This window comes from Limulus polyphemus, unplaced genomic scaffold (assembly GCF_000517525.1).
Source record: "Limulus polyphemus unplaced genomic scaffold, Limulus_polyphemus-2.1.2 Scaffold579, whole genome shotgun sequence".
Lineage (NCBI taxonomy): Eukaryota > Metazoa > Arthropoda > Merostomata > Xiphosura > Limulidae > Limulus > Limulus polyphemus.
The window spans coordinates 411,596-420,496 of record NW_013666189.1 but is presented as its reverse complement, the minus strand read 5'-3'; the positions used below and the strand labels follow the sequence as shown (position 1 = coordinate 420,496).

The 8,901-nt window shown below is 34.6% G+C and overlaps 1 protein-coding gene across 1 annotated transcript in view; it reads right to left on the bottom strand.

The window, feature by feature from the left end:
• Window positions 1–8,173, bottom strand: part of LOC106459231 (plakophilin-4-like) — a 38,544-nt gene extending 30,371 nt beyond the window's left edge. The window contains exon 1 of the mRNA XM_022385683.1: window positions 7,903–8,173. The gene's annotated coding sequence lies outside the window, so the exon portion shown is untranslated. The remainder of the gene's footprint in view (window positions 1–7,902) is intronic.
• Between the last annotated feature and the right edge of the window lie 728 nt (window positions 8,174–8,901).

Genomic DNA, 8,901 nt, shown 5'->3' with positions numbered 1-8,901 from the left:
TAAATAGCTGCTTTCCCTCTAGTCTTACACTGCTAAATTAGGGACGGCTAGCGCAGTAGCCCTTGTGTAGCTTTGCTCGAAATTAAAAAAACAAACATATATTATTATGAGCTCTGTAACCAACAAAGTCATGAAACCACAAGTAATTTGGTACATAAATAGTTTACAGCAATGTTTTTACAAATCTGATGTAATCCTGATAAAGGGAGTTTCGTGATATAGTTCCATGCCACATGTGTTCGTGAAACAATAGGATATACACTGGAATTGGATGGTGGAAGCCACTCAGCATGATGACGTCACAGAGTATCTAACTTAAGATAAGTTGATTATCTGTTTATACATATAAAACCACCTGTGATTTTGTGTACAAACGTTTCACCAAAGTACCAATAAGATTCACCTGTGGATATATATATACATGCAGAAACCCATCGAAACCTAAATAATTCGTGAGGATATTGTGATTTATTTTAACTAATACATGTTATACCTTGTTTAGTATTAAGAAGTGCATTTTTAATCGTGTACTTGTAAAATGTATTTTAATTATTTGTTTGATTTGAAAGTTACAACTTCCGTTGATTCATACTCATGTGACACATTGACGTTGTTAAATAATTTGTTTTTATGATGTATCATCTTCATCTGTGTTAAATAGTACAGTTTTACGTAACACCTTCCCTAGTGTTAAGTAGTCCATTTTGTATTTATATAACACCTCGTCTAGTGTTAAGTAGTACAGTTTTTGTTTATGTAAAACCTCGTCTAGTGTCAAGTAGTAAAGTTTTTGTTTACGTAAAACCTCGTCTAGTGTCAAGTAGTACAGTTTTTGTTTATGTAAAACCTCGTCTAATGTTAAGTAGTACAGTTTTTGTGTATGTAAAACCTCGTCTAGTGTTAAGTAGTATAATTTTTGTTTATGTAAAACCTCGTCTAATGTTAAGTAGTACAGTTTTTGTTTATGTAAATCCTCGTCTAGTGTTCAGTAGTATAGTTTTTGTTTATGTAAAACCTCGTCTAGTGTTAAGTAGTACAGTTTTTGTTTATGTAAATCCTCGTCTAGTGTTCAGTAGTATAGTTTTTGTTTATGTAAAACCTCGTCCAGTGTTAAGTAGTACAGTTTTTGCTTGGCTAACTTTCTTTTGAATTTAACTTTTCATAAAGTTCGAACAATCAAAGCACGCCGTTCTATACATTATTTGTGTAATAGACACGTATTATATTTTAATGAGCAATATTAACCAATAACAAACAGTATTTGCCAAAAATAAAACAAAAATGATTACAATCCAATGTAGTGAAAGATAAAAAACGATTAAATATAGAGGACTAGGCGAAATGCGGAAAACACCTGTTTAATGTTCTGATGTTTGTCTTATTTTCAACGGTTGCGACTCCCAAATGATTATAATAACTTAATAACATGTGTAAAATATTAATATTCACTAGAAGAAATGCCAAAAATAAATCAAACACAAATTTTCAAACCGTTTTAAAAATATTCCTAAATATAAAGCATTGTTTATCGTATATCGTTGTTTTGCTCATATACAAATTTCTTAAGGTTAAGACAACAAATACTTTACAAAACTAGTAAACTTATATGCAATAACTATCGAATAAAATTGTTACAATGACCTGTGGAACAAGCTATTAAAATTATAAACTCTATTACCAAGTTATCTTTAAAGTACTGAAATTATGCATAAAATTAACAATATTGTGTCAAACATGCAACGTGCCGTTGGAGCAATCTAGTATTGCGTTAAATATGTAACTTACCACGTCAACAGTTCTACATCTGAACAATACATGCAGTCACTTGTGTCATTGATCGCTAGAACTTGGCTGACCATCAATCCAACGCTGACTCACATACAAATTCTAAATAAAAGTCTTTATGGTACAAAGTTTCTATAAATGTCAATCTACTTAAGTAAAATCTTACTATAAAGACGGTTTGCTACGTCGGTTTGAAACACCGAGGTCGCAGTACTGCATGGGAAAGTCTGCTTTCAGAGCAGTTTGACATTGGAAACAGCCGTTTGGGGTCGCCAGTAGTCATGTTAGTGAACATTGGAATGCAGAACAAGGGGTAGTGTCGTGTGAACGACCTAGATGTATAGCGAACAAATGATGAGACATCTCCTGATGTTGATCCGAGAAACTTCAGCCGGGGAGACACCATGGAATTTAACGGAATTTAACCTTATATACAGAGTACCTTTTCTGAAACTTGGATTGTAATTAGGTTTATTATACAAAAGTTACTTACACCTCTGGAATGTTGACAAGGCAATTATGTTCTGTAGCTAAAAATATTATCATGCAAATATACAAATCTTTCAATATTTCAAGTATAACTAGCACTGCATTATTGTTTCCTGCCGATAATTCGTTCTAACTCATTGACGAATTTTTGACAGCGTATAAGCATACATTAAATTTGGGGTTTGAACAGTATATATAAGTACAGTAATCAGAGACTGAAAATAAGTAAAAAAACGAAGGGTGTTGACTACTTTTAAAATTACACGCCGAACACCTGATGGTATATTTTTATATATCCATCTATATATTTATGCATACCAAACTAGGAAGGAAAAGATACAGATGGGTATACGTAAATATGTTTACCCATCTGTATCTTTCCCTTCCTATAAACATATTTACGTATACCCATCTGTATCTTTTCCTTCCTGTAAACATATTTACGTATACTCATCTGTATCTTTTTCTTCCTATAAACATATTTACGTATACTCATCTGTATCTTTTTCTTCCTATAAACATATTTACGTATACTCATCTGTATCTTTTTCTTCCTATAAACATATTTACGTACACCCATCTGTATCTTTTCCTTCCTGTAAACATATTTACGTATACTCATCTGTATCTTTTTCTTCCTATAAACATATTTACGTATACCCATCTGTATCTTTCCCTTCCTATATGGCGTCCTGGCTTTGCTTGGTAGTTAAGGCGTTCGACTTGCAATGTGAGAGTAATGGATTCGAATCCCCATCAACAAACATGCTCGCCCTTTTCACTGTGGAGGCATTATAATGTGACGGTCAAATCCACTATTCGTTGGTAAAGGAGTAGTCCAAGGGTTGCCGATGGGTGGAGTTGACCACCTGCCTTCCCTCTAGTCTGTCACTGTTAAATTAGGGACAAATAGTCCTCGTATAGCTTTGTGGGAAATCCTAAACAAAACAAATCCGTCCTTTGCCTGTATTTATGTATATCCATCCGTATCTTTTGTTTTTGTATGTATATTTATGCACAGCCAGTAGATATAGTTTAAATAACTGCGTTTATGGTTTGCTTTTTACGATAGTGTTGTACTTTCTATTTCTGAATGTAAGATATTTATATATAAATATATAATAAGTCTCATCATTTATTTATGCTTCTGTGACAGCTAAAAACAAAATATAAGCGATAGCGTAGTTCTATCTGCTTCTATTGTTTTCACTCTCAAATTTCGTGTTTTTACCACTGCCAAAAAGTGTTGTTAGAGCAAATATGAAACCGGACTATTTTTTAACCAAAAGCAAAAACTTCAGGGCTGTTCACGGAGTAAATGTAGATAACGTGAACATTTAACGTGATCAATGTGGATCATCGTGTTGGAGGTCATGCTAGTAATGTGCACTTAGCGTCTGTTTGTTTAGAATTTTCGCGCCAAACTACACGAGGGTTATCTGCGAATAGCCGAATCATTTTGAACTGATTAGAATAAAGCAAACTAGTCAACAGCGCCCAACACCGAATTTCGGCTCTCTTATCCGATCAAACAGTGGGGTTTGAATGTCAGTCTTATATCACATCCAAAGTGTGTTCCGCATCTATGCAGCAACGGAACGTGGACTCTGAACTTTCGGATTCACAGTCCGAGCACATAATAATCGTCGTCCGACTTATTAATTAGTCAGAAATAGATGGATAACCAAGGCTGTACTAAGCATGAATAACCAAGGCTGTACTAAGTATGGATAACCAAGGCTATGATAAACATGAATAACCAAGGCTGTACTAAGCATGGATAACCAAGGCTGTACTAAGTATTGATAACTAAGACTGTGATAAGCATGAATAACCAAGGCTGTACTAATCATGGATAACCAAGGCTGTGATAAGCATGAATAACCAAGGCTGTACTAAGCATGGATAACCAAGGCTGTACTAAGTATGGATACCAAGGTTGTACTGAGCATGGATAACCAAGGCTGTACTAAGCATGGATAACTAAGGCTGTACCGAGTATGGATAACCAAGGCTGTACTAAGCATGGTTACCAAGGTTGTACTGAGCATGGATAACCAAGGCTGTACTAAGCATGGATAACTAAGGCTGTACTGAGTATGGATAACCAAGGCTGTACTAAGCATGGTTACCAAGGTTGTACTGAGCATGGATAACCAAGGCTGTACTAAGCATGGATAACCAAGGCTTTACTAAGCATGGATAACCAAGGCTGTAATAAGCTCGGTTTTGATGTGAATTTCATTCATCATACTATTCATTCATAGACCGACCTTGTATAATTTGTACTGTAAAAATAGGGCCTACACGGAAAAAAAGGCAGTAAGCTGTATTTGGTTTCGTTAGAACCAAAACTGTATGCTCTATAATATATCCAAAAATCCGCTTTTTATATGCAAATTAGTTAAACTCGCTTTCTTTTTTTTACTTTTTTTTTTCTTGCACCCACGGGAATACAAAAATAGTTTACCATTGGTAAGTCTGATACCATGAATCGTCTTGAAAAGAGTAAAAATTAATTAAGTTATTTTGTGGAAATGTGCACGACTTTTTTTTTTTAATTATAGAAAAATAATGTTAGAGAATCTGCAAAATCAAAGAACAGCAAGTTGTAGAAGAGAAATGTGGTGGGGGAAGTCTTTCTTGTCTTCTAGCTCCAAAAATCGAGAAGGAGAGTTTGGACAAATGGAAAGGGTAAGAGGGATGGTACTGGATTTTCATAGCCTATATTTTTCTTGTTGTTGAAGTTACCCATAAGATTGCTCGACTTATGCAAATTCAAAGGCTTTTTTACTTCCTTGTTCAGTTTCGTGACTGGATTCATTTTGAAAAACTACTTTAACCTCCATGATTCTTTTTATTTTCTTTTTGACAGCAAGCAATGTATCATTTCAAAGGATAACCAAACAAACTTTCTTATGAAGAACAAGACAGTAGAAACAGACTTAAATCTTATAAATGTTCTTTAGATGTCTGCAATGGAATTCAAATAATGAAAAACTTATCTTCCACACTTTATAAATAAGCTATGAAGGGGGTTGGCTGCGGGTACATTAGATATGCAATGTGGCACAGAAAAAAAAAATTGTTAACTGAACTATAGGTTAAACAAGATTTACTCTAGTTGCCATACTGATTACATCATCAAATGAACATGGGCAACTAATAATTGACCAAAACTAAATTTTCAGAGTGGATTAGTGGTAGTCAACATTATCCAAAACTGAATGTTATCTTCACACGTTTCTATCTTTCAGGAATCCACCCTCAAACTCCCATACGTACTAAATCTTAAAGACCTCATGCGGTATACAGTTAATTAGATAATATGAATATATACATTTGTTTTTCACTAAAGCGAATTTTTGCGGATTTTGGATTCAATGCTCAAAATTTAGGTTCCAACGATACCGAAAACAGCTTGGTAACAATTTTTTTCTAGGTCTAGTACTTAAGTGATCATAATATATATACATATATATCTGTTTTCTGAAAAAAGAAACTTAACCTGCACTAAATCAATATAAAACACGATTGTCAAGTAACTAACGTGGGATCTAATAATATACAAATTATAAATAATAACACAAAATTAATGTATGAATCCTGTTGAATAACGTAGAATCAGAGAAAAATCAAATGTAGATGAATATCTCGATGCCAGACAATGTACGAACTCTAGAGAACAACGTGGAAACAGACAAGGAGAGAATCCTGGCGAATAACGTGGAATCAAAGTAGAATCCAAGGGAACACCAAGAAATGAAACAAAGAGCGAATCCTGTTGAATAATCCAGAACTAGACTAATGCTTGGAAGCTAGAAACATTATTTTCATAGAGAACAGCTTTTAACACTTGAACTGATTCTCTACATCTCTTTAGAAATATTGCAGTTTGCCTTATGAAAATGTCCGAAAGCTTTTTTTTCATTTTGTTCTTTTTTTCTATCACAGGTACTTCAACTCGAAAACAACTTAGTTCTTTACTGACAGATGAATAGACAGACAAACATTGAAAGTACATATATAGAAATTCGGATATGAAGAAAACAACCCAGATGTTCAGAAAAGAGGGAGTTACGAACGTATGGTGAGAGACAGAATTATTACAGAAATGTATTCATATCTATGATATCAATTAAGAGAACCACTTGATTTTCTTAATCCCAAAATTAATTTTGATCAAGAATATTAGAACATGTTTATCTTACCAGAAGTTATGAAATCCTTGAACTCCAATTCGTGACTTATTATTAGAAACATACTTCTAATGTTTAATTAGTGCTGACATTTACTAATGGTGTAACAATTTGGAGACTAAACTAGTCCGCTTATTGATCGAAGAACGTGTTTAACCTTATATCTAGCGTTAACTCTGAACTGACTGTTTCAATTATTTTGACCTAAAATATCTGTTGAAATGGGCCAATCAAATGAAACCAGTGGTTTACCAGGAAGCATTATGTATTTTCTGTAATATTACTGAACAGATCTCGCTTGTATGGCTTCGCGAATAGTTTAGTTGGGAACTGACAAGTGGTTTACCAGGAAGCATTATGTATTTTCTGTAATATTACTTGAACAGATCTCGCTGGTGTGACGTCACATACAGTTTAGTTGGGAACTGACAAGTGAGTTACCAGGAAACAGTATGTATTTTCTGTAATATTACATGAACAGATCTCGCTGGTGTGACGTCAGATACAGTTTAGCTGGGAACTGACAAGTGGTTTACCAGGAAGCATTATGTATTTTCTGTAATATTACTTGAACAGATCTCGCTTGTATGACTTCACGTACAGTTTAGTTGGGAACTGACAAGTGGTTTACCAGGAAGCATTATGTATTTTCTGTAATATTACTTGAACAGATCTCGCTTGTATGGCTTCGCGTACAGTTTAGTTGGGAACTGACAAGTGGTTTACCAGGAAGCATTATGTATTTTCTGTAATATTACTTGAACAGATCTCGCTTGTATGACTTCACGTACAGTTTAGTTGGGAACTGACAAGTGATTTATCAGGAAATATTATTTATTTTCTGTAATATTACTTGAACAGATCTAGTTGGTGTGACTTCACACTACAGTGTAATGAGCTCAGAAGAGACATATAAGTTACTAGGAAACCTGAAAATTGCAACAGGCTTAGTGTTTGAGAAAAGTGTTATCAGTGAATTATACTGAATGAAAAACTCTAAGCTGCTAAACTAAAGCTGATTGTAAGTCAGCAAAGCTCATGGCTTTTTTTCAAATCGCAAGCCTGTTCCAATTTCCGAATAATAGGAAATTACTTACTTACCTTTTGCTTAAAAATTACAAGAAACAAATTCTAATTCTTTACCTGAAACCAGAGGCGACGCTAGGTACTTAAAAAAATTCGGGGCTCAGGCCCATAGGCGCGGGCATTCTCGGCATTTCAGTATGACATCGATCATGGTTTTCTATTCTGATTTTTCAAGACACCAAATGAGGATTCGAGAGACTGTCAAGTAGAATTAAGGCACGGGCCCCGTGTGCCATTGCCTAGCGATGCCTCTGCTTAGAACAAGTGAACTACCCATAGAAAAATAGATACACTTACCTTACACTATAGCCTAGTGAACTGACCGTATCTCCTGCTACATTACCTGAGTTGAAACTAATATTCGATTTGCTTCACTATCAATGGCGTCATTCTTCTTAAAACAGTATCTACGAACTTTTGTCGATATGAATAAGCGTCACTGTTACCGCCCAACACTCCTCTCTTTTTTTTCTTCGCAGCTTTTAGTACATATTTGTTTACAAGACCATAACAAACCATTCAATCTCATCAAACAAAGCTATGCAGTGCTTATAATGAATCAAATATTGTCGCTCACTACTGATTTTAATGTATTCCATCTGACCAACCCAGCAACATGGCGTGGTTTACTTACACACTGCGTTTCAGTTCACTTATATGAATTGAATGAGAAGGCAGAATAAACAAGTCTTATCTTTCAACCTGACGTAGTACACAGATAACAGTTTTAACCAGCACATTGAAATCATTTTACAGAAGTACAAATGCAAAATGTGTACATAATTCACGTTCATAAAGTAATGGATTTGTTTAATGTAAAATAAATCAGTAATTTTTTTAACGAGATATGATAAAAAAGTGATTGTTCACGAGACTAAACTCTGAAAAGATTACTTATCTATTTGAAAGAAAGGAAATTAGTTATAGTTGATAATGCCGTGGAAGCACTGAGAAGAGTCCCTAGGTGGGACAGCGGTAAGTCTACGGCCTTTCAACGCTAAAATCCGGGGTTCGATTCCCTGAGGTGGACACAGCCGATAGCCCAATGTGGTTTTGCTTTAAAGCAAACAAACACAGCACCCAGACGAAAAGAAAAAAATCGAGTTACAGTTAGTGTATGATAATGCCGCGAAAGCACTCAGAAGAAACAAAATACAAAATCAGTTATAGTCGGTATGTGACAATGACATGTTTTAAAGGTGATGTATACCTGCAAGTGATATAAGTTTCTGAGGGTGAGATAAACGTACAAATAATAGTAAAACTTATTTTAGCTAATTCATGAATTATGATACGCATGCAAGCTGATTAACTACGATATTTTGCGTGCTGTTCATATTAA